Genomic DNA, 26,414 nt, shown 5'->3' on the forward strand with positions numbered 1-26,414 from the left:
ACTATAAATTGAACATGCTGAGCTGAAATAATTTTTTCTCAAAAATGTATTAGTTGTTAAAAGCAAAGTTATGCTTAAAGAAAATTAGCAGATATATATATTTGTATAGAATCTTGAACTGAAATATATATAGAATATATAAGATGTATAACCATAGAATATATATATACATATTTATCTGTATATTTATATCTATACCTATAGAATATATATATATATAATGTATCAATAGAGAATATATATATATATATATACACACATACACACATACATATGATGCAGTAATAGTTATTATTTCCCCTTGAAAATGCCGTATCTTATCAAGTAGGTATAGAAACACAGAATGGTAGTTTAAAGATCAGCAAAGACAGGCCAGCCGTGGTGGCTCATTCATGTAATCCGAACACATTGGGAGGCCAAGATGGGCAGATCATGTGAGGTCAGGAGTTCAAAATCAGCCTGGCCAACATGATGAAATCTTGTTTCTACTAAAAATACAAAAAATTAGCCAGGTATGGTGGTGGACACCTGTAATCCCAGCTACTTGGGAGGCTGAGGCAAGAGAATCACTTGAATTCCAGAGGGGGAGGTTGCAGTGAGCCAAGATCGCACCACTGTACTCTGGCCTGGACAAAAAAAGTGAGATTCTGTCTTTAAATAAATAAATAACAGCAAAGACACACAGATACATACACATATGTAGATGTATATATGTATTATACATTTTCACACACTCTCTTATATAAACACATTTCAATGAACTCAGTAAGTTTTATATGTTAACAGGCCATGTGCCATGAATACATAAATATGAAAAAGATGCAATTCTTGCTTAATCCCTGGCAAGCGAGAAAAACAAATATGTAAACAGACATTATTATAATTAGTAGCTGTAAAACTAGAAATATCCTCTACAAGATTGTAAAAAATGTACCCCAAATTTATAAAATGCATGACACTTTTATTCCTTATACTCATAGAGAAGAAACAGAGTTTCAAGGTCTTCTCAGTAAATTCAGAATGACTTACTACAAACATGCCTTGGAGAAACACATACTTCCTCAGCCTTTTTTTTCTGTCCTGATATATATTCCCACCCAGGGCTGGCTGTTCTCAGAATTCACAGCTTTAATATTAAAATTATATCATCGTCATTATCTCCAAGAAACCATGAAGCCCAAACATGATAGATTCTAGGATCTCATTGAGGCCTTTTGCATTCTTGACTTCTTAAAGCCAAGGGTTCTCATGTCACAGAGATGCGTTTAATATGAGATGCGTTATATTTAAAAGTCTCATGAGTTTGCTGGAAAACTACCATTATAGAAAGAAATTACACATTTGTTTTTTCATAATTATCACAATTTTTTTACCTGTAAAAAATGAAGACTCAGAGAATACAAATAATTTCCCAAAAGACACACAGTTACATGAGGCTTACCCAGTTTGTCTAGGATTGGGCTAATCCACACCACGCCTATCTTATATCTCTTGTCAAAAGTAGAGAATCTTTGCAATCTACCTGACTTCTTCCAAAGTGGGGGAAAGGTCTTGGTGAATTCTCACAGGTAGGTAGAATCTTGCTGCTTGAAGAGCTATCTATAGCATGGTGCTGTGGAGAGCTCCCAGAATGTGTCAGCAAGGGACCTGAGTGCTTCCCCCTCCTCCCCCCACTTATCACCCATATGAACTTTAAGGTCTTTTACTTCTGTGAGATAAATATTTCTCATCAGTCAAGGCATCATGCTAATTGTACCTGTTCTAAACATCTCAAAAATTTCTTGTAATGATCAAATGAAAAAATACATGACAAAATGTTTGGTCACTTGTAAGATGCTATGTAAATGTCAGATACTTACACTTTGATGTGGGTAGGTTTGGAAAAGCAGTTTGAGAATCTATTAGAAGTGTGAATTCTCTGCTACAACTGCATATACAGTTATTAATAAGAAGACAAGGAACAGCTAATATTAGTGATTATATTATTGCCTTTTCCAGATTCCAATTTATACTTATATGAGAAGCAGCACATGAGAAGCAGTGTTTGAGAAAGAATAATAAGTTTTGGACTCTGGCAGCTCTAAGCTGGCAACTAGTTAGCTGTGTGACTTTGAGCAAGTTGATTTCCCTCTCTGTGCTTTAGCTTCTGCAGATAGAAAAAGCGAAGAATAATGCACCTGTATCATATTATTCTTTGAGGATTAAACAAGAAAAATCACAAATATACCTAAACTGAAAAATAAAATAACAAGCTTTAAATGGAAAGAATGGGTTTAAACTTCCTCAGTGGGCATGGATATAAGAGATGGCATTTGACAGTAAAAAAAATTAATAGGAATTTGTTATATAAGCCTAGCTTCCTAATACTTACTAACATTGTGACCACGAACAAGTCATTTAACTGTTCTAAGCCTCAGCTGCCTCATCTCTAAAGTAAATGTAATAATATCTACATCAAACCAGTTTTGTCGAGTTAGAATGAAACTATATAAATATAGAATCCTGACTAATACTAACTGCATGCCTAATGCTAAAGAGTTATGCAAGTCTAAGTATCTTTCTTTTTCAACCGATTTCAGGACATCTATATACTACAGGATGGCCATAAAGTCTACAGGTAATAATATACTATTGCATTTTAATGTAATGTCAGAAAGCCATTTACTATATCTATTTGCTAATTTTTCCAGCCTTAAGGCCACCCGTAGACTTACTCTTTTGGAATTTTTTACATAGAAAGCAAACATTCACAAGGATGTTTTTAGTTACATAATTAAATAAAGAAGTGCTAAGCCCCTGAGGTTTATGAAATAATACAATGGTTAATATTATTATTATTATTTTTTTTTTCTTAGACAGAGTCTCACTCTGTCACCCAGGCTGAAGTGCAATGGAGCAATCTTGGCTCACTGCAACTTCCACCTCCCGAGTGCAAGCAATTCTCCTGCCTCAGCCCTGAGTAGCTGGAATTACAAGTGTGCACCACAATGTCCAAATAATTTTTATATTTTCAGTAGAGACAGGGTTTCACCATGTTGGCCAGGCTGGTCGCAAACTCCTGACCTCAAGCCATCCACCTGCCTCAGCCTCCCAAACTGCTGGGATTACAGGTATGAGCCACTGTGCCCAGCCCAATGGTTAATATTAGCTGTTCATTGTTTTCTGATTGATAACTGTGTATGTACTTACACCAGAGAATTCACACTTCTAATGGATTTTCAAACTGCTTCTCCCAATCCAACCATACCAAAGTATAAGTATCTGATATTTGTACATAAAGAAACTTCTTGTATAACACGTGCTCTTTCAGACATTCAAAGGGAACATTTTCCTTGAGCAATTTTAACCCAAAAATACCTGTAATTATAATTTTGGTAATGATTAGGCCATAAAGTGATAGGCCAGCAATGAATAAAGTGAGAGAAAGCAGTGAATGAAGTTCCTAGATGTCTTTCAGAAAAATACTGTGCAGGTATGGGGTGTGGGGAGCAAGGATTGGAGGAAGATTGCAGAAATGGAAAAGAAAAGACATTTTAAACATTATAGTTAACATAACCACCTGAACATCTGACTTCAAAGAATGAAGTATAAAATTATTTATATTATAAAAATATTCATCAACTTATGTAGTATACAAGGGTCCCAAAAGTAACAATACTGCAAGTATTTAAGGTTTTATTAAAACTTGCTGATAAATTGACAAATAGACTGATAAACTGAAGCTGAAGCATTTCAAGTTACTGATACTATCAACACAAGGGTAAGACAAGGTAAATATGACATTAGAATAAATAAAAAGCACATTTGTTCATATAGTTCACTATCAGAAACTCAGCAAACTTGACCATGAGCCACCTCAAATGGTGCTCTCCCCCATGAGAAGTAGTTTCCCATTAAGGCAGATTGATATTTAGAATTTCATAAACCTCAGGGGCTTAGCACTTCTTTATTTAATCACATAACTAAAAAAGTCCTTGTGGATGCTTGCTTGCTATATAAAATTTCCCAATGAGTAAGTCCGCTGAGATTTTGAGTTTCCTATGACTCTATCATTAATGCATCTGCAACCACCATGCTACTGGGCATGAAGCAATAAGCCATATCCTTGCCTGGGGCACGTCTAATGGTCTAACATGGAAAGGTCATGACTCTATCAGCATTGGGATTTCATCTTTAATGGGATTCTAAACAGGAAGAGGCTCTCCAACAAAGATATATTAAAATTTTCTGACTTCTAAAATATTCACATAGATGCAATCACTAGAAAAGAGTAAGGTTGGTTCTTCTCAGGAAAAAAAAAAAAAAACAACATAAACATAAGTAAGGTTAAAGTAGTGGCTTTCTCATTTTCTTGATTGTGACCCACAATAAGAGGTGCGGTTTTAATTGGGACAAGAAACAAATACGACACACACATAAACATGATTTTGCCTGTGCACGCAAATAGAAATAAAAGTTTCATGAAACAATATTAACTACAATGACAGAGTAAACCCTGGAACCCAGGTCTCTGACACTCTGATATTTTTACAATGTTCAATTTTATTTCATTTGTACAAAAAGGCTTTACTCAACCCATTTTTAATTTTCTCAACTTACTGATGATGGTCACAATGTTCAGTTTCAAAACACTGAATTGGAAATTGATGTTCAAAATACTGTTTATTATGTTATCACTATATGCCCAGTAATGTGCTAAATAGTTTGCTCACATAGCAAAGCATTTAGTCCTCAAACCAACCATTAGAGATGAATTTGATTAAATCTACTTCATGGACAAGGCATCTGAGGTTAGAATTTAGCTCTGCTTGCACAGACAGGAAATGGAAGAGCAAGGACTAGAAGTCAGTCTTTTCTAATTCTTACTCATTCAAATACTGTCTAATTCTTGCTTATATTACACATCCAAAAGCCAAAAGTTGCTACTTCAGGGCAGACTAAACAGAATCCTGGCTAAATTAGCACAAAAGGATATCTGTATAACAAAAAATAATAATAACTAGCAGAACCTGAAATATGTTTGCTGTGTTTTTTTTAAATCATTGTATATATGTACAATAAACTCAACAGAGTTCTCCTTAGAACAGGGGCTCAGTTTTTTTTATCCAGAAAGCTTGTTCGTTATTTTTAAGTTAATAGTGGCAGAGCTTAACTGTGTATTATTAGTTATAAACACTACATTTGTATGAACTCAAGCTGATTATTGAATCTAAAGACAACATTAGTATGGTGAACAGCTTCTAAGATGATCCAAGGATCCCTGCCTCATGGTAGTCATATCCTGGTATACTCCCCTCCTGCATTCTATCAGAGTTGATCTGTGTGATCAATAAAATATGGCAGAACAGATGCTATGTCACTTCAGATATTGCACTGGAAATGGCATTACAGGTTCTATTTTGCATTCGTTCTCTCTGACTCTGTCTCTCTGATCACTCATTCTTGGGAAAGTCATACTGTAAGAAACCTTATGGTGAAGAGACCCACACGGTAAGAAAATGAGACCTTCCAACAACAGTGGGGAAATAGAACCTCCAGCCCCAGTGAGGTCTTCAGAGATTGTAGTCCCTGAACCAGAATCACCCAGGCTAAGCCATCTCCAGATCCTGAAATCTCACATACTATACTAGATGATAAATATTTGCTATTTTAAGCTACATGAATACCTTGGAGACACTGTGGGTTTGGTTCCAGACCACCACAATAAAGCAAATATTGCAATAAAGCAGGTCACGCAATTTTTTTGGTTTCTCAGTGCATATAAAAGTTAGGTTTACATTATACTGTCATCTATTAAGTGTGCAATAGCATTATGCCTAAAAAACAATGTACATACTTTAATTTAAAAATACCTTATGGTTAAAAAATGCTAGAGATCAACTGAGCCTTCAGTGAATCATAATCTTTTTGCTGGTGGGAGGTTTTGTCTTGATGTTGACGGCTGCCGACTGATCAGGGTGGGTGATGATTGCTAAAGGTTGGAGTGGCTGTGGCAGTTTCTTAAAATAAAACAATGAAGTTACCCACATCAATTGACTCTTCCTCTAACCAAAGGTTTCTATAAAGCACGCTTTCTGACTCTCTCTGTTTTTGTTTGATCACTCACTCTGGGAAAGTTATACTGTTTGGTAGTATTATAACCACAGTAGAACTTTTTCAAAATAGGAGTCAATCCTCTCAAACCCTGTCAATTCTTTATTAAAGATATTTATGTAATATTCTAAATCCTTTGTTGTCATTGCAACAATGTTCATAGCATGTTGACCAAGAGTAGATCCCATCTCAAGAAACCACTTTCCATAAGAAGCAACTCCTCATCTGTTTAAGATTTACCACAAGATTGTAGCAGTTCAGTCACATCTTCAGGCTCCACTTCTAAGTCTCTTGTTATTTCCACCACATCTGCAGTTACTTCCTCTGCTGAATTCTTTAACCCCTCAAAATCATCCAGGAGAGTTGGCATCAACTTCTTCCAAACTTGTGTTAATGTGGATATTTTTAACTTCTCCCATGAATCATTAATGTTCTTAGTGGCTTCTAGAATAGTGAATCCTTTCCAGAAGGTTTTCAATTTACTTTGGCCAGATCCATCTGAGGAATCATTGTCTAAGGCAGCTTTAGCCTTCTAAAATGTATTTTTTTAATAGGACTTGTAAGTCAAAATTACTCCTTCATCCATGGGCTACAGGATGGATATTGTGTTAGCAGGTATAAAAACAATATTCATATTCTTGTACATCTCCATCAGAGCTCCTAGGTCACCAGGTACATTGTCAATGAGCAGTAATATTTTTAAAATAATCTTTTTGTTTGAGCAGCAGGTCTCAACAGTGGGCTTAAATATTCAGCAAGCCATGCTATAAACAGATGTGCTGTCATTCAAGCTGTTTCCATTTCTAGAGAACAGGCAGAGTAGATTTAGAATAACTCTTAAGGACCCTAGGATTTTTGAGTTATTAAATGAGTATGGTCTTCAACTTCAAGTTACCAGCTGCATTATTCCCCTTACAAGACAGTCAATCTGTCTTTTGGAGATTTGAAGCCAGGCATTGACTTTTCCTGTCTAGCTATGCAAGTCCTAGAAAGTCTCTTCCTCAATATGAAGTTGTTTTACCTACATTATAAATCTAGTGTTTAATATAGTCACTATCATCAATGATCTTATTTAGATCTTTTGGATAACTTGATACAGTTTCTACATCAGCTTGTGATGCCTCACCTTTCCCTTTTATGTCATGAAATGGCTTCTTTCCTTACACCTCATGAGCCACAACCTCTGCTAGATGCAAACTTTTCTTCTGTAGCTCTCTCACCTCTCTCAACCTTTGTAGAATTGAAGAGGGGGGTTAGGCCTTGCTCTGGACTAGGTTTTGGCTTAAGGGAATGTTGTGGCTGGTTTGATAGCCTATCTAAACTACTGAAACTTTCTCCATGTCAGTAATAAGGCTATTTTGCTTTGTTAACATTTGTGTGTTCACTAGAGTAGTACTTTTAATCTCCTTCTAGAACTTTTTCTTTACATTCACAACTTGGCTAACTGCTTGTTGCAAGAAACCAAACTCTCAGCCTATCTTAGCTTCTGACGTGCCTTCTTCACTATGCTTATTTTTTTCTAGGTGTTGCTTTAATGTTAGAGATGTACAATTCTTCCTTTCACTGGAACACTCAGAGGACATTGTAGGGTTATTCATTGACCTAATATCAATATTTTTGGGTCTTTGAGAATAGGGAGGCACATGGAGAGGGAGAGAGATGAGGAAATGGCCTATCAGTGGAGAAGTCAAAACACACACACCACTTAGCGATGAAGTTCACCTACTCATTTGGATGTGGTTCATTGCGCTCCAAAACAATTACAATAGTAATCTCAAAGATCTCAAAGATCACTGACGGCCCAGTGTGGTGGTTCAGACCTATAGTCTCAGCTACTTGGGAGGCCAAGGTGGGAGATTTGCTTGAGCCCAGGAGTTTGAGATTAGTCTGGGCAACATAGGGAGACACTGTCTCTATAAAAACATAAAATTTGCTGGGTGTGGTGGTGTGCACCTGAGCCCCAGACACTCAGGAGGCTGAGGTGGGAAGATTCCTTAACCCATGGGAAACTCGAGGCTGCAGTGAGCCATGATCATGCTGTTGTGTTCCAGCCTGGGCAATAAGCAAGACCCTGTCAAAAAGAGAGAGAGAGAGAGAGAGGAAGGAGGGAGGGAGGGAGGGAGGCATGGTTGCTCAAATGCTTGCAATCCCAGGACTTTGGGAGGCCTAGGTGGGTGAATCATGAAGTCAGGATTTCAAGACCAGCCTGATCAACATGGTGAAACTCCATCTCTACTAAAAATACAAAAAGTAGCCAGGCATGGTGGCCGACACCTGTAATCCTAGCTACTCAGGAGGCTGAGGCAGGAGAATTTCTTGAACCCAGGAGGCAGAGGTTGCAGTGAGCCGAGATTGCACCACTGCACTCCAGCCTGGGCAACAAAGCAAGACCAAGGAAGGAAGGAAGGAAGGAAGGAAGGAAGGAAGGAAGGAAGGGAGGGAGGGAGGGAGGGAGGGAGGGAGGGAGGAAGGGAGGGAAGGAAGAAAAGTAAGAAAGGAAAAGAAAAAGGGAAAATAATCACTAATCACAAATCACCATAACATATAAAATAATGGAAAAGTTTTCAATATAAAGAGAATTACCAAAATGTGACACAGAGACACAAAGTGATCATATGGTGTTGAAAAAGTGGTGTCAAAGATTTGCTTAACACAGGGTTGCCACAAACCTTTCATTTGTTTAAAAAAAAAAGTATCTATAAATGCTATAAAGTGAAGTGAAATAAAACAAGGTAGGCCTGTACTAAATTTTGGTATAATGTGTTAGGCAACCAATAGATAATCAATGCAAACAGTTCCAGCTTGAACCTGGCAGGATGCCATCTCCATTGGGTTTTTGTCTGAATGCATTACATGGTGCCTTTAAGGGTAGAAAAATAAAAGGGAAAAGAGAAGTAAACTAAATAATCAGGGGTATAGGATCAAAGTGTTTATTCTTAGGCTTTCAAATCAAACCACACAGTGTGGACTAGAGTCTAGTGATGCAATTTACAAATCATTGAGACTACTAATACCAAAAAGCCAATAAAATAATTTGTCAGCTGTTCTATGAATTTGTCAGCATCCCTTTTCACTCTTGTTTTTCCCAGTCTTCAGCTATTTTAAAAATCACATCTCACTTGAAGTTGAACCTGAAAAAAGAAGAGCACTGAAGCTCACATGTATATTCAGCAACTCTTTGTGGATTATGGTGGAGGATAATTAGACTAAATTGGAAAGTCGGCAAAATTGGGCACTATAATCCTTCTTGAATCCCCTCTCTCCTGGTGCTGGTTTTTTTGTTGTTGTTTTGTTGTTGTTGTTGTTGTTTTGAGATAGAGTTCAGTTCTGTTGCCCAGGCTAGTACAATGGCGCGATCTCAGCTCACTGCAACTTCCACCTTCCATGTTCATGTGATTCTCCCACCTCAGCCTCCTGAGTAGCTGGGTTTACAAGTGCCCATCAGCACACCCGTGGTGCCGGGCACTCTTACGCTGTCTTCCAGCTGCCTAAACCCCTCTTCTATGGCATTTACCCAGGGCTGCCTTTCCCCACAATAACTTCTCATTACCTTAATTCACACAGAGGCGTGAATGAATGGTTTCCAAGTTACTGCTCTTCTGACTGTGGTAATTTTTTAGAAGATGCTGTTTGCTCAATTAAATGTTCAGCTTTTGGATGCCAGGGAGCCTAATAAGCTGTGGTAAAGATTTTATCATTGAAAATATATGTATCTTGGAAAAATAAAAAAAATAAAAATTACAAGAAAATAAACAACTAATTTTAGAAATGGAAAAAAAAAAAAAAGAAAAGATATGTATCTTAACCATGTCATATGGACCAAAATGAAATTACTGGGAAAAAAAATGTGTTGTGTGGTAGGATTGCTGTTCATTTATTTACAGATTTAAACAGAAATTTTCAACTTCAAAACTATTGACACTTAGGACAAGATGATGTTTCATTGTGTGTGCATGTTTGCATGGGGACATGCGTGTATTCCAGGATGTATAGCAGAGCCTCAATCTACTAGATACCAATAAAGCCTCCCAGCTGAAACAACCAAAAATGTCTTTAAATATTATCAAATGTCCATCGGGGGCAAGATCATGCCAAGCTGAGAACCACTGATATAAACAATTGCTACCATTTTGAACAGGTATGTGTATGTATTTAATAATAGGATATAAGGAAAAAATTTCAGGAAATGTGGGGTTATTTAGGAGATGACTATTCTCCTGGTGTCCCTAAAATTACAATCCATGTAATAAAACCAAAAGCATTTGTCTAATTCTTATCCTGTATTCTTAAAGAAGGCAGAGATTGAACTTATTAGTTTCATTTTTGATTCTATTATTTAACTTATCAGATAATTCAGATTTGGCCATATTTTCAAAACAGAAACACAATGCTAGGGCTGAAATGATCATGACTGCTATTTCTCGAAATGTCCTTTTCTTAAAGACCATGGCCCAGAGAAAGAAAGTCTCACAGAAATGCAGTGACACAGTATGGACTAGAATGCAGGTCTATGCCTTCATTTGTTCCCCATTTGAGGAGGAGCAATAAAAGATAATTTCCTCTTGGTGAGTAGCTCACTGGCATTACATTTTCCTCTGGATTTCTCTGTTATCTACGTTTTATAAGGCCACCAACCAGAAGACATGAGCGTGACTAGAGTCTATGCCAGGTATTCACGTGACCTAAAGGTAAGGCTCAATTTCTCTGCCTCAGTCTTCTCCTCTTTAACATGAGCATAACAACACCAAATTATTATGAAGTACTTTATAAACTATCATCTGCAATTAAAGTGTGATTTACCTTATTGACATGTTAAAACATTTGAGACATTCATACAAATGGTGAATACAGGCAAGTTTATCTCAGATAGAAAAGTGATAATCCCAATGCTGTCAAAACTAAATTTACAAAGAGTTTATGCTGCTGCTGTGATAAGGTGCTAAAAATGACCTCTTTGACAAAGTGTAAATCCTTCTCCATTTCCTAACTTTTCAGTATCTCAATTATCTACTCTCTTAAGTAGGAATTAACATGAAAGCTATTTTTAGTCAAGTACAAAATAGATTTATGTTTATGAAGTGGAGAATGTATTTGGAGGATAGCTGAAGAAAACATACAAATTTTGAAGGAACAATGTGTTTGTAAGTCACAACATCTTATTTAAGATTCAGAGGTTGAATTTTAAAATATGCTAAAACATGAAAATGATACAATTGACCACTCTGGAAACTGGATAGCAAAAGTGGTGTTGTTGTGTTTGAGTGTATCTGTCATGCTGGAAGAAGGAATGAGAGGTAGATTGAAGGAGTGAAATGATGTGGTCGGATCATTCACAGAGGCATTTCCTCTCCAGAAAGATACTCTTTACCACTTGAGCCTGAAGAAAGAAGTTAGATACGTTCTACTCTGATAGAAGTTTTTCTTTCTGGAGGCTCTCTTGAATATATTCTTTAATAAATTAATAAGTCTGATGAACTGAAAGATGTACCATATTTTTCTAAGTGCCTCACTTTCCCTTAGGGTACAACCTAGGGCTTTCAGAAAAAATCTGACCTATTGTGTCTTATAATGAAGTAGAAAGACTTCATTAAAAACAAAGAATTAAATAGATGAACATCATGATCTTTTTAAATGACCTCTCATTATTCTCTTAGAAGAAATGACCTAGTTAAGAAGAAGAGCCTTGGAAAGACATTGGCTATACTAGCACCCAACTCTTGAAATGCTTCTTCTCCAGTGAAAGTCAGTTGTTTGGTTCTCTTTCCAAAGAACTTCTGAACTTAGCACCACTTCAGTTGGCTGTTCTAAGAATGTTGACCTTAATTCCCATTTAAGAGAGTGAAGGGTTAGGATTAATGTTTCTTTTTTATATATGCTGCCTTGCAAAACCTTTTCCATTTACTCATAAAAAGAGCTTGCCAACCTTTTTTTATTGAATGGATTAAGACCAGGTTATTTCCATCCTAAAAGTGTGATCAAATATAGCTGTGGTCAGAAAACAGATCAGAAGAGCCAGCTGCAACAGACTGTAATATCATGCTATAGACTAGTTGATTGGATATAGTTATTAGGAAATTATTATATTAGAAAATATAATATTTACATTTAATTGTATTTTACATAATGGTAGTTCTTATGAGGAAATATACCTTAAAAGAAGATAAACAAATTAAACTAACATGCTCACATGCACTGTATATTCTGGCAGGAGGTCATCACAGAGTCTTGCAGATTCTGTCCTGCCCAAGGCTGCCCAGCCAAGGGTGTGAGTGGGGAAGAAATCCAATTCACTTTGAGCTCACTAAACTCCAATGCCTATTGCAGGACTGGGCAGTTTTCTAATCTCTCAAGAGCATTATACAGACTACTGGTGGGTATTTCTGGACTATTTCTGTCTGGTCTCAAATTGCCTTCTGTCTAATGGTCTAAAAGCAGTCTGTCTCTCTTAAGAACAATCTATAAGACAAAAGGGGAGCACAGGGCTATTGACCAAAGAATTGACTTGCATTTCCCAGACTGGCCTGATCTTACCCTCAATCTCCTGAAAGGAATGAGAAACCAGTTCTTCACTGTTAAAAATTCTGGTGGAAATCGAGATGGTATCAGGTGGTATTTAGCTAGGGAAATAAGAAATGCATAAAGTCAACCGAGCACAGTGGCTCACGCCTATAATCCCAGCACTTTGGGGGGCCCAGGCGGGTGGATCATGTCATACCATGACCATCCTGGTCAACATGGTAAAACCCCGTTGAAAATATAAAACTTAGCTGGGCATGGTGGTAGGCACTTGCAGTCCCAGTTACTCAGGAGGCTGAGGTAGGAGAATCGCTTGAACCTGGGAGGCGGGGGTTACAGTGAGCTGGTATCATGCCACTGCACTCCAGCCTGGGCAACAAAACTCCATCTCAAAAAAAAAAGGAAAGTTTAAATCCTTCTTTTGTTCAGCAATAGCCTTATTCCCTTGAGGTACCCTGTGGAATTATTAAGCCAGGGGACAATGGTAAAAAGAAAGCTAAATTCTACATTATTATTAATTGGGTTTTTATACCAAATTTCAATACAGAGTTCTCTAACTTTGCTGAAGTACAAAGCCTAGTGCTGAACTCTAAGAAGGCCAGCTGATCCTCCACTGAAACTAACATTCAGATATTAATATTTTACCATCCTCCTGCCAACCACAGGAGACAGAACTGATATGTGTACTGAGCACACATGAGTGGGGGCAAGAAGAATGGACAAGGGACTTTGGCCAGGCTCCATATTGGTTTAGGACTACCACCAAGGGTAAGGGTGGGATTGGGTGCCTCGGTGCCTCAGATGTATAAAGGAAAGAATAAAAGGAAGCAGAGAGGAAAGTACCAGCAACAGGACTTAGACCTCACTGCTCAGGTCACATGGAAATAGGAAGCATAAGAAACAGTGAGAAGCTGCCCTGACAAGAGCACAGGGGAGGCCCAGAGAAAGAGCCATAGGATATATGGCGTATCATTGTTCTTGACTATGACCCAATAGGATTAGTGTATCCTACTATTTTTGAGATTGAGCCAGGAAAGGGCTTATGGGAAGAGAACTCTTACTTTCTTTATTCAAGTCCTATTTCTGTTCTTACAGATTTTTATCCCTCTCCCATTTTTCCAAATATTTTCCTTCTTCAGCAAGTACTTCATGAGTATGTAACTTCCGTAAACTACCATGTCATCATTTAACCTTAAGAAGTAGAGCACAGCATTATAACATCCCCCTCCTTCCATGCCTAACATTCTGTGCCCGTGTTGCTACGTATAATCAAGCAGAGAACACGGCAAACATTTAAATTCATAATTCTTGCCACAAGATTCTCAGCATGTTGTTGAAATGACAGGACCCATGTATGTAGTAATGTTCAGCAAAATTTTAAGAAATAATTTCAATGTGGAAGTAAGGGGATCCTGAGTTCTTTTTCAGGAGAGATTGCTGCAATTTAGAGAATAGGGGAAACTGTTTATGGTAAACATAAAAGTTAAACTCAAACCTGATTAATGTTCTGGGAGGAGGAAGAAGGGAACTGCTATTAGAAAGAACAGATCTTACAAAGGGACAGAAGACAGAAAATGCACACTTGTTTGTTTGTTTGTTTTGTGTTTTTTTTTTTTCAGTTCAGGAGGAGGGAGCAGTGCATAATCTACTCTAACCATAGCAGAGCCTTTAGAAAGTGGTGAGAAATATGATAAGGGCCAGCCAAACCGTGGCAGGTATTTAATGTTGGCTAAAGGCAATTTGAATATTATCCCATTGAAAAATGAGAAAAATCCAAGGACATAAGCCTTCAAATCTGAATTTAGGATCTCACTAAATTCCAAAATTTTTGCATATCTGTTATTACTACTAGAAACATTATTTCTAAGCCATCAACATGTAATTTGTGGTTCACTGTGTCTGGGAAACAGAGTATTTCTATGATTTTTGAACTTGGAGTTTAGGAAATTTCCAATTTTGAAGCAAATATTCTCTTAGTGTGCCAAAAGATCAAGTACATTTTTTTTTCCCTCTAATGCTTGGTCCGTACCAGTCCATCTCAAAGCACAGCTCATCACTGATTATACAAATACTTATAAGCAGGGCCCATTTTTAGTAGGTAATGAAGTGTAAGGATGAAGCTTAAATGGTGCAATATACCCAATGTCTAGCCTTACATAAATAAATAAAGGGCCATTTGTTTCATTTCACTTCAATACACACTTTTGCAAGGGAACATTCTATTTCTTTTGGCACACACAAAAAATTCTAAGTATACATCAACATTTTTTAATGTTGAAATATAGCTTTTGTTTTTCCTTTATTCTAAAATAACTATATAATAAACATACTGGACATTTTTTGGTGCTTTGTTCAAAAATGAGCAGGCTGAATTTCCTCCCCAGATGCCTCATGACATTGGCATATGCATAGCAGGAAACGTACGCACTCTGAGTCATAATCCTGTCTGGATAAATCTGCTATGTGTGTTAGCCAAGCCAGACCTCATTCACCTGTTCATACCGACATTTAATCTATCTCCCAACCTTACCTAGGGACTTTCTAAAGATAGTAACTCATTGAAGGAGAAATTTACAGATTGCTACTCTTTGGGACTATTTTAAATTATTTTTATGTTTGGAGCAGTGGAAGAAGAAAGGAAGATATGAGGGAAGAAACTAGACTTGATGTAGATTTAGTCCATTTAATCTTCAGAGCCTACCTTGTGATGTAAGTGTTTTCTCACCTATTTCCAGAAAAGGAGACTAAAGCCAATGTTATATCACAAGTTAGTGGTATAGATGAAATTTGAACCTGAAAATCCCTGGCTCAAAGTCCAAAGCTTTCAATTATACAACCTCGTCAAGAACATAAAAGCAGATGAGTGCACTGAGTAGAAGAAAAGATGGCCCAAAGATGGATATTTGTAAACCTCCTCTCATATCTTGTTTAAATTTACCACCCAAAATAAACTGCAATACTGTCATTTTTAAATAATTGTATCAGTTGTCAAAATTGACTCCATTACACTGGTATCTACTGCAGCTTAAGATATCCAAGTGACCAAGCAGCATAGCCACGTGGACAGTTGAAAAATTAGCCACTAGAATTCTAATTGAAATAGTCAATCTCTATAATATGCACTGTAAAATATGACTTTTCCATGGCATTTGAAGCTGAATTGTCATAGGTTCACCATTTAGTTAAATCAGCCTTCATAGGGTTTAGACACACTTGAATTTTTTGGTTTAAAAAATGATGAAGGAAGTGTTCTTTTATTCTTTGTTGTTGTTATCATTATGATTATTGGAACCATATATTTTAATCTGCAACTGCCTCTGAAAATGTCTATTCACATTGTTCAAAAAGGAAGCAAGCAGTGAGAAAAGTGCATTTAAAAACATTACCAAACTCTCAAATCTCTGGTGAGCATCTTGGTTATAGTATAAAGGCAAAATGCAGATGCCACTGATATGTTAATTTTCCTAAGAGAAAGAAGATATGTATGTACCTAAATACAGATGCATATATGTATAATGTGTGTATATGTTTATGTTTATATACTTACCATATATACCTAACTATGCTGTATGTATACTGTTATGGCTTGGCTCTGTGTCCTCACCCAAATCTCATCTCAAATTGTAATCTGAACTGTAATCCCCACGTTTGCAGGGAGGGACCTGGTGGGAGGTAATTTGATCATGGGGTGGTTTCTTCCATGCTGTTCTCATGATAGTGAGTTGTCACAAGATCTGATGGCATTATAAGGGGCTCTTCCTCCTTCGTTTGGCATTTCTTCTTACTGTGGCCTTGTGAAGAAGGTGCATTGCTTCCCCTTCACCTTCCACCATGACTGTTAAGTTTTCTGAGGCCTCCCCAGACATGAGGAAATGTGAGTCAATTACACCTCCTTTGTTTATAAATTACTCAGTTCAGAGGTAGTATCTTCATAACACTGTGAAAATGAACAAATATATATATACTCTATTATATATAATTCCTTCAGGACTATTTTTATTCCTACAGTCTATTTATATTTTTGTTAAATTTCCAAAACTTTTACAAACTCTTTTTTCTTATTTTATATATAAACAACGTTAAAAATATCCAGGGCAATGGATATTTAAGGATGAGGGATGAGAATCATCCACCCTGAGGGGAGATACATTTTATTATGAAAACTGCTTAGAATTATCAGTGCCTGATAATAAATGCAGACCAACTATTAGGTGGTTTTGTTACTATTTTTAAATTATCTACTTAAAAGGCAGACATTCATCACCTGCACCTGCAGTAGACCACTTCAATCGCTCCCTCCCTTACTAGGCCATTGGCTGAAGGCCTTCTAGGAGAAAGTCATCATGTTTAAATATCTTGTTTCCTTAGTGGAACTGGAAGTACTTACTCCAAAGGCTGCCTTGACAATTAAATAAATTACAATTTTGAAAGTGATTAGAACAGTGCCTGGGATAGGGTAAGCATAATAGCGCTGTTTAAGTAAATAAATAATACTTATGAACAGCCTGAGGCAGGAGTCTGCCAGTTTTACAGATGAAGAAACTGTGTCTCGGAGGAGGTTAAAAAAAATTCATCAAATTAAAAGTGACTGGAGTTTAAACTAAAGACTATTAACACCAAACCTGTGCCTATTCCACCTCTCCCACACAAACACAAAAAGCCTTGGATCATGGCTCTACCTTTTATTGTGTTATCCATTTATTTCCTTATTTTGCATATTACTTTCCAAATTAGTTGTGTACATATTTTTAAGCTATAGTTTTATGTTATTTAGAGCAGGTGTACTGATGTATGATAAGAGGGAAAAGGACAGTTATTAAGAAAAAGTGAATTTATCCAACTTTTTAAGCTACTAAAAGCATGCAAATTAGATTGTTATTGTTATTTTAAGAAAAAGAACTTTAGGTATTGAAAAAGTATGCCTTTCCAACAAACCACTAACCAGATGTTGGGGGCTTGAGATATCCCAAAGGGATACTGGTAAAAAATGATGAAAGAACTTCCACACAAAAATCTAAGAAAGTGTGCACACATGTTATAACTATGAATACTGTTTGCAAAAATTTAACAAATGTGCTTTATCATCAGATGCTAAAGCATTGGGATAGCCTAATCTGGAAATGTGGTTTAAGGAAGAATAAAAATACAAATAGCTGGGAAAAATTACTAGGAAAATGTTAACACAATAAATTAAGTAGAATGCAGAAGGAATGCCAATATCTAAAGTCTATTACACACATGTGCCATTACCTGTGTTGTAATGAACTGTTCAGTCTTTGATTCTATTCACAAGGCAACAGTTAAAGGCTACATGATATAATCATCAACTAGTTATTTGTCATCAAATGTTTATTGTTTATTACGTGCAGGATGTGTGTGTGTGTGTGTGTGTGTGTGTGTGTGTATAACACTTCCAACATAGTAGACTTCAAGGTACCAACTGATGTCACTAAACACAGAGCTGAGGGGAAAATGTGCATAATTGGCTCTTGTAAGCCTGTGCCAGTCAGCCATCAGTATTCCTGGATAGGAGACAACTTAGAAATTCTCTACCCAAACCCCGAAAGTTCTGAAGAAGTAAATGAGGTGAAATGACTTGCAAAAGCCAAGCAGGAATGGCCAAGTTGGGAACACTATATATATGTGTGTGTGTGTGTATGTGTGTGTATGTGTGTGTGTATACACACACACACACATATATAGTGACAATATACATCAATATGCATACACATTAGAAGCTAGATACCATTTTAACTGTTTGGATTATTTTTTCCCCAACATTACATTTTTTAAAATTTTATTTCTTAAGGCAATTGGTTGGTTTTTATAGGTGATACAGTCAGTGTGAGTTCACCATCTATAAACTGTAGCTTTTTAAAATTAAGAATATGATTGTTTTAACTAATAGCATGCCAATGCTTTCTCATTTTATCAGATTGGAGATGTGTCTCCAAAAATGGACATATTGCTTTCTGAGGGAAAATCTTTTCTATTCCACATCATACCCACTTATCTATGTATCTTTTCTACTAAAGTGAGGCAGAGCCACAGAGAACAAAAGACAACATTTTACCTTAGTGACCACTGTGTAGGAACCTTAAACGATCCCATCACTCTCTGATCTGTGTTTGTTTATAGGGCTTTTGTTTGCATGTGTGTGCTTGCTTAATGCTTTACATTTACAAAATAAAAACAAGTTGAGAAGCTTATTGAGTACTCCAGATAGATTTTGCTAATTCTTGGGAAGGTCCAAGGCTGAGATTAAGTGGAGACTGCAGAAAAGTTAGATTCTTTCTGTTCCTGATTTCTTTAGCGTTTTAATTCCATCTCCTAGTGGGCAGCTCTTTGTTTTATGTCACTGGGCGGATGGCCATTGGCTCTCTTTTCTGGTTTTATTGGAAGTTTCTTCAAACGGCTGTGGTAAATTTCAATGAACTTTTTTTATCATGTTCATTTCACTTAATTTGGTAGTTGGGGAGTTCCAAGTCAAACAGAAATTTCAGGCAAAATGCTAAAAGGGGAAAAACTTGAATCCAAATCAGCAGGACTTAACAGCAACACTATGTGTGCCGGGAACTTGCCCAGAGATTGACCCTATTGGTTAGTGACAGGCAGCTATGACATTGCCTGTCAATGTTTGCTTCTCCAGTGGGTCCCAAGAACCGCTTCATGCTTACTAAACCCCTGCTTCATAGCTTGGATCCTGAGTAATTGGATATCTTTGAAAGAGAAGAGTAGGTGCCCTCGTGGAGGCACCATGCTGGGTCTTGGCAGAAGTGTGAGGGCAGCCTTGAAAAGGAATTATACTCCTGAATACTACTGAATTCTCTCTTTGTGAAACTCCGTTCACTCTGTTGCTTACTTCTGGCAAACTGAGAGCATCCTGAGAATGGGTCAAGGATCTTTCAAGGGAATCCCTGTTAACAAGATTGAATCACATTTCCAAAAGCAAACTGGAACACTTTTCCACATCAGACTGGAGCGTTATGACAACTGGGCACTGGGACAGTGGGCATGACAGGAATTGGAGATGGAAACAGATTTTTCCATTAGCAAAACAAGCCTTACAGGGTATTAATTTTTCAACTTAGCTAAGGTTTGTTGGCTGATCATAATAAATGCTGCTTCTTTGCCTGGTCCATAGCTTTCTCCTGCTCTTTTCCTATTCTTTCTCTATATCTGAGCATCAAGAACATTTTTTAGACATAGAAAATAAGCATGCAGGAGTCTTGGTAAGATGGACGGGCTTGATTTATGTCAGGAATTATTACTTTAAATTAGTGACTGCATTATTTATTCCTGCCTCTGTATTCTGAATTAGCCCAATGGCAAAACCCACAATTACTTTTGCACAAACCTAATATTTCATACAGAACAAGAGGACTTAATTTTTAAAGAGTATTACATGGAAGAAATATGTTAATAGATCATAAATGTAGAGAAAATCAGAAAAATTAAAAAGAAATTTTGACACAGCATTTATAAAACTTCCACTTCCCTATTACATTTTCATTCCTTTCTTTCAACAAAGTAGATTACAAAAACAGAACAGTTTAGAAAAATCACATACAACAATGGAGTATCCAAGTCAAGCTGCAGTGGGTGTAAATCCCATACTTGTCACAGACAGATCTGCTCGGATTTTCTACAAGTCGGGCACTACAGTAAATTCCCAATTATTATGTATGTGTTCCATAGCACCAGGGTATTGCAGATACTGACAGTGCTGTGCTGATAAATTGTCTCTTCAGGGGAAAAAAAGAGTCCCTATTTATAGCATTTCCCGTTTTCCATGGAATAAACACTTCCAACATAGTAGACTTCAAGCTACCAACTGATGTCAATAAACACAGAGCTGAAAGAAAAATGCGCATAATTGGCTCTTGTAAGCCTGTGCCAGTGAGCCATCAGTATTCTTGGAACTAGGAGACAACTTAGAAATTCTCTACCCAAACCCCGAAAGTTCTGAAGAAGCAAATGAGGTGAAATGACTTGCAAAAGCCACGCAGGAATGGCCAAGTTGGGAACAGATGCATTATTCTTAGTTCAAGCTCCTTTCTTCTACACTAAAATACAACTTATCAATATGCCTGTCCATCCATATATTTCAATCTGAACAATGGTAAATGAAAAACAGACAATGAGTGGTTGGTTATATTTTTAAAATAATGCAACAGATGCTAATACATTGAAGCAGGCACTGGTATTTGCTGAAATGCTGTCTTTATTTCTCTTTATTGTATTTATCCCCTCACATCTGTTCATGTCATCTGGACACTTACAGGTTCAAGTCTACACCATACAGAAACCAATTAAAGCCCAGCAGAACTGGGCTCCAGATTCCTTTCTGTCTAACCACATTGCACCACCAAGAATTTTTGATGTGGTTTCCTTTGGATTAGTATGGGGCAGCTTGTATTTTTAGTGACCACAGAGATATGGCTCCTTTGGACTTCATCTCAATCGATGGTTGTCTGAGTCTCAGCCAAAAACAGAGTGATTCAAAGCAGAGCTCCAAGAAAGAGCTTGATGTACACTTGAGATGGAAATCGCTGGGGAGTACCTCAATGCCAAAGCCACAGCCAAGGCAAAAGTCCAGTCTTACAAACTGAGCAAACACAGTTGTGTCAGAGAACAACTGTAACTGAGCTTATTCACAACAGAACTTGTTCTTCTTGCACCCAGTACCAGGTTTATCATAGCAGTAACCTGTGGCAGTGGCAGCAAGTCATACTTCAAGCCCTGGTGGTTGTTGAGTGTGAAGGTGTTACTATACTGCCTGTCTGGATCTGAATTACTTCAGAGGCAGGAACGTATCAACTCACAACACCTTTTTGAAAACGCATAGATATCTTAAAAACTTTTCAGCCTGAAGAGGTATCTAGAAGAGACATTCCAACATCAAAACTTTGAGAGAAAGTGTTATACTTTCAGGGGAAACTCCAGATTTTACATATGAAAGGTTAGAAGGTCACAGACTTTAAGAAAGGAGGGCTACAATTCTCCTCTAGGGTTATTAGCCCTGCAAGCATACTGTTCTACTGTATAGTTGGGAAGCTTTGCAGGAGCTGATAGAAATTGTGGAGTGTGTATGTTGTATTTCCCACAGACCTTCCTATAGTATCTCATCTTTCTGTAATCTAAATGAAATTTTCAGAAGACAGGTTAGGCATCTGTAGCTAATATTATTCATTTAAACTATTCTTAAAAAGAAATTTTGACTGCACTTATAGTAACATAATTAAAGGTGTCAATAATCCCTTAAAAAGGCACCCAAAAGGGTGTATATTTGAGCAGATGGACATGGTCATCTAACACCTGTGGATTCTGAGGTCCAGGATTTAAGGTTCAGCTTCTAAGTCTTGAATGATTCGCTTAACTCAGTAGTTCTCAAATTACCTCTCATTAGAATTGCCTAGGGATTGCTTACAAAATGCCAAGGTTGGCATGGTTTTATTGGTTTGTTAAGATTCTCAGGTGACTCTAAATATACATACAGAATTAAGAACCTCTAAGTCACTTTTCTGATTCTCAACACTCTTCTATTTTAAAAAGGAAAAATAACATATAACTTTCAGGAATCTACACAGACATTGCATATAAAAGTTCTTCATAATCAGTAAAGATATTACATATATATTTGTTATCTGTGTTAATTACAAAATATAGACTTTACTATATAAGAAATTATATGATTTTGCTTATAACAGTGATATTTCTTGATCAGTAAGTGCACGGTACTGTTCTGTAGATAACTTTTTCCCTCCTTTGGTAGTGACAAGCACTTTTTCTTTAGTAGAGATAAGTTTCAATGTTTTGTAATATTTTATTGAGGATTTATAATAGGAAAAGGGGTAACAAAACACAATAATGCTTTGGAGTCTTCCTCATGAAGTCTTTGCCCAAACCAATGTCCAGAATGGTATTTCTTAGGTTTTCTTCTAGGATTTTATAGTTTTAGGTTTTACAGTTAAGTCCTTAAGTCATCTTGAGTTGATTTTTGTATATGGTGAAAGGTGGGGGTCTGGTTTGAATCTTCTACATATGGCAAGCCAGTTATCTCAGCATCATTTATTGAATAGGGGGTCCTTTTCCCCTTGCTTGCTTGTTTGTGTTGGTTTTGTTAAAGATCAGATGGTTGTAAGTGTGTGGCTTAATTTCTATGTTATCTAACCTGTTTTATTGGTCTGTTTGTTTTTGTACCAGTACCATACTATTTTAGTTACTGTAGCCTTGCAGTATAGTTTGAAGTCCAGTAGTGTGATGCCTCCAGCTTTGTTCTTTTGCTTAGGATAGCTTTGGCTATTCAGGCACTTTCTTGGTTCCAAATGAGTTTTAGAATTTTTTTTTCCAATTCCATGAAAAATGTCATTGGTAGTTTGATAGGAATAGTATTGTGTCTATAAATTGCTTTGTGTAGTATGACCATTCTGACAGTATTGATTTGTCTTATACATGAGCATGGAATGTTTTTCTACTTGTCTGTGTCATCTCTGATTTATTTCAGCAGTGTTTTCTAATTCTTGTTGTAGAGATCTTTCACCTCCCTAGTTAGCTGTATTCCACATGTTTAATTAATTTTGTGGCTACTGTGAATAGGGTTGCATTCTTGATTTGGCTCTCAGCTTGGGTGTCATTGGTATACAGAAATGCTATTGATTTTTGTACATTGATTTTGTTTCCAAAACTTTGCTGAAATTGTTTATCAGATCTAGTAGCCTTTGGGCAGAGATTATAGAGTTTTCTAGGTATAGTATCATATCATCTGCAAAGAAAGATACTTCAACTTCCTCTCTTCCTATTAGCATGCCTTTTATTTATTTTTTTCTTGCCTAATTGTTCTGGCTAGGATTTCTAGTACTATGTTGAATAGCGATGGTGAAGGTGAACATCCTTGTCTCATTTCGGTTCTCAAGACAAATGCTTCCAGCTTTTGCTGTTCAGTATGATGTTGCTGTGAGTTTCTCATAGATGGCTTTTAATATTTTAAGGTATGTACCTTTGATGCCAAGTTTTTTATGGTTTTTAACATGAAGCTATGTTGTGTTGTATTCAAAGCCTTTTCTGTATCTACTGAAATGATCATGTGTTTTTTGTTTTCGGTTCTGTTGCTGTGCTGAATTACAATTATTGATTTGCATATGTTAAGCCAACCTAATGTCCCAGGAATAAAGCCTACTTCATCAGGTGAATTAGCTTTAATGGTGGACTGAATAAAGAAAATGTGGTACATATATACCACAGAACACTACGCAGCTATAAAAAAGAAAAATCAGATCCTGACCTCTGCAACAATATAGATGGCGCTGAAAGCCATTATCCTAGGTTAGTTGATGAAGGAACAGAAAACCAAACACTACATGTTCTTATTTGTAAGTGGGAGCTAAACATTGAATACACGTAGAGAAAAAGAAGGGAACAATAGACGAGAGGGCCTATTTGAGGATGGAGGGTAAGAGGAGTGAGGATTGAAAAACTAGCTCTCAGGTATTATGCTGATTACCTGGATGACAAAATTATTTGCACACCAAACCTTTGCAATATGCAATTTACCCATGTAACAAACCAGCACATTGTACACCTTGACCCTAAAATAAAATTGCAAAGAAAAATATACAGCTGTTTACAAGCATATAGCAAGAAAAAAAAAAAGAAGAAGAGAGGCTGCCTTGTAATATAAAGTAATTCACAAGTTGCTGGTAGCTCATGAATGGAGCATCCAATAGGTGGTGTTTTAATAGCATATTTGTTAGAAATCAGCCAACCTTAAATCATTAAGGTTAGAAATAAGGCAACCTTAACGATTAACAACATTGACTCTGGAATCAGCTGCCTGGAGTTGAATCTCACTCACTTAACTATAAGTGTGGTATTAACTTTATGAATGATAATTATATCTAAGAATTGGGAGGAGGATCAATACATGTAAAGTATTCATTATAGTGCCTAGCATATAAAAGCCTCAGCAAAGTTTACCTATTATTATATACTAACAGAGTCTCAAAGTCAGTAACTTGTTAATACATATTTGCAGAGTGCCTTTCTCTGACAGACTACAGAGTATCTCTTTTGGAATTAATATGCAGTAGAAACTGAGTAATCTAAGGTAATATGATATTATTGTATTATTTTTAAGAATTTATTAATTGATTTAAAAACAAGTTATTAGACACAAGCTATGTGCCAGCTACTGTGCTAATACTAGGTCACAAAAATAAATGATATTCCTTTAAAAATTTATAGTTTAGTGGGCTATTCAGGTATACTATAAAAATTCATAACTGAAATGTGTACACAGTACTACAAAAACAAAAGTAAGACACACCGAAGAGTTGGGAAAGGCTCCACAGAAGGGATAATTTTTAAAACAAACTTTGAACAAGGTGGTAGAAGACAGAGAAAGGAAGATACTATGGATCAAAGTGCAAAGGATGAGCAATGTTAATGAAATGACCTAAAGATACTCTCCAAGTTCTGATTCCTTTGTTTGAGTTTAGATCCCTGCTGTGTTGAAGCAACATAAAAATTGCTAACTTCTTAACATGAATTCTTCCTCTGTTGTGCTGATTATTAGAGCATTATTGACATAAAATGCCAAAATGCTAGCAAGCACCTTTCTGTGTGCACTGCAAAATCCCAGGGTCAGCAAAAATTTCAAGCAAATAATTCCTAAACTGAAATGACAAAGTATACTTGATGATCACTTGGGAGAACTGTAATATACCGATAGTACAATACTAATATTGTAATCGGCAATATTAATATTGTAATCAGTAATATTAATAGTATGATAGTAGGAATCGTACTATAGTTATAATAGTACGATTCCTGCTATCGTACTATTTCTTTTTGCTCAAGATTGTGAATAATTGACACTGTTGTTGATTATTCACAATTTTGATCAAGGATAAACCCAAAAAAGCTTTGATAGAGAAAAAATGGTAGGAAACATTGAAAAGATTTCAGATTCTGGCTGTGGGTGCTATTTAAAGACTTCATTCCAAGCAATACCATAATCTCTGCCTAGGTTATTTTTTAAGATTAAGTTTTGTACTATAGGAGAAACTCTTGATGCTGTTCTTTACTTTTCCCCACAACTTTAAAAATAAATTGTTTTGAAGTAAATAGGTAAAATGTCTTAATCCAAATTTCTTTCTAAATTTTCAGTGTCTTAAAGAATATTTGGGGAATCTGTTATATATTTCTTTGTTTTGGTTGACCTATATAATAGTATGAATAACTTAAACAATAATTGCTAGTAATCTATATTAATAGTTTCTTAAGAAGTTTGCTCAATTTGTAATGAGATGAAATTTTTTATGAAGATAATAAATTTTCACAACTTAGTTTTTAGTAACATCAATTGCATATAAATTACAATTATGAGTAACAATGGTGATCTCTACAACTTTGGAAAAAGTTCCTGAAAGAAAATATTATATAGTATATCAGACTGGGCAATCTAGCACGACTCTACCTCTATGAAAACTAAAAAAAATTATCTGGGCATGATGGCATGCACCTATGGTCCTAGCTACTTCAGAGGCTGAAGTGGGAGGATCACTTAAGCCCAAGAATTTGAGGTCACAGTGAACTATGATTGCACCACTGCACTCCAGTTTAGGTGACAGAGAGAGCCCCTGTTTTCAAATAAAAATAAATAAATAAAACAAAGTAATCTTACTCAATAATCAATATACCTGAAAGAGTCATGTTCCATTTTGTAAAGAAAAGCTTATTCTGAGCCATCTTCCCAAAACATCTTAGCTCATTGTCATTTGAAAAATAACCAAAACTGCCTGATT

At 36.4% G+C, this 26,414-nt stretch overlaps 1 protein-coding gene across 5 annotated transcripts in view; it reads right to left on the reverse strand.

Annotated features, from left to right (window-relative positions):
* The window catches only part of ANGPT1 (angiopoietin 1), a 246,594-nt gene that overhangs the window by 109,661 nt on the left and 110,519 nt on the right, over nucleotides 1–26,414 (reverse strand). Inside the window, exon 1 of one of the 5 annotated variants that reach the window (XM_037738708.1) lies at nucleotides 1,523–1,581. The exons of 3 other annotated variants lie outside the window; for them this stretch is intronic. The gene's annotated coding sequence lies outside the window, so the exon portion shown is untranslated. Of the gene's footprint in view, nucleotides 1–1,441; nucleotides 1,582–26,414 lie in introns of those variants that run through there. One more of the 5 variants, XM_037738707.1, reaches the window with a different exon arrangement.

This window comes from Cebus imitator, unplaced genomic scaffold (assembly GCF_001604975.1).
Source record: "Cebus imitator isolate Cc_AM_T3 unplaced genomic scaffold, Cebus_imitator-1.0 Scaffold56, whole genome shotgun sequence".
NCBI lineage: Eukaryota > Metazoa > Chordata > Mammalia > Primates > Cebidae > Cebus > Cebus imitator.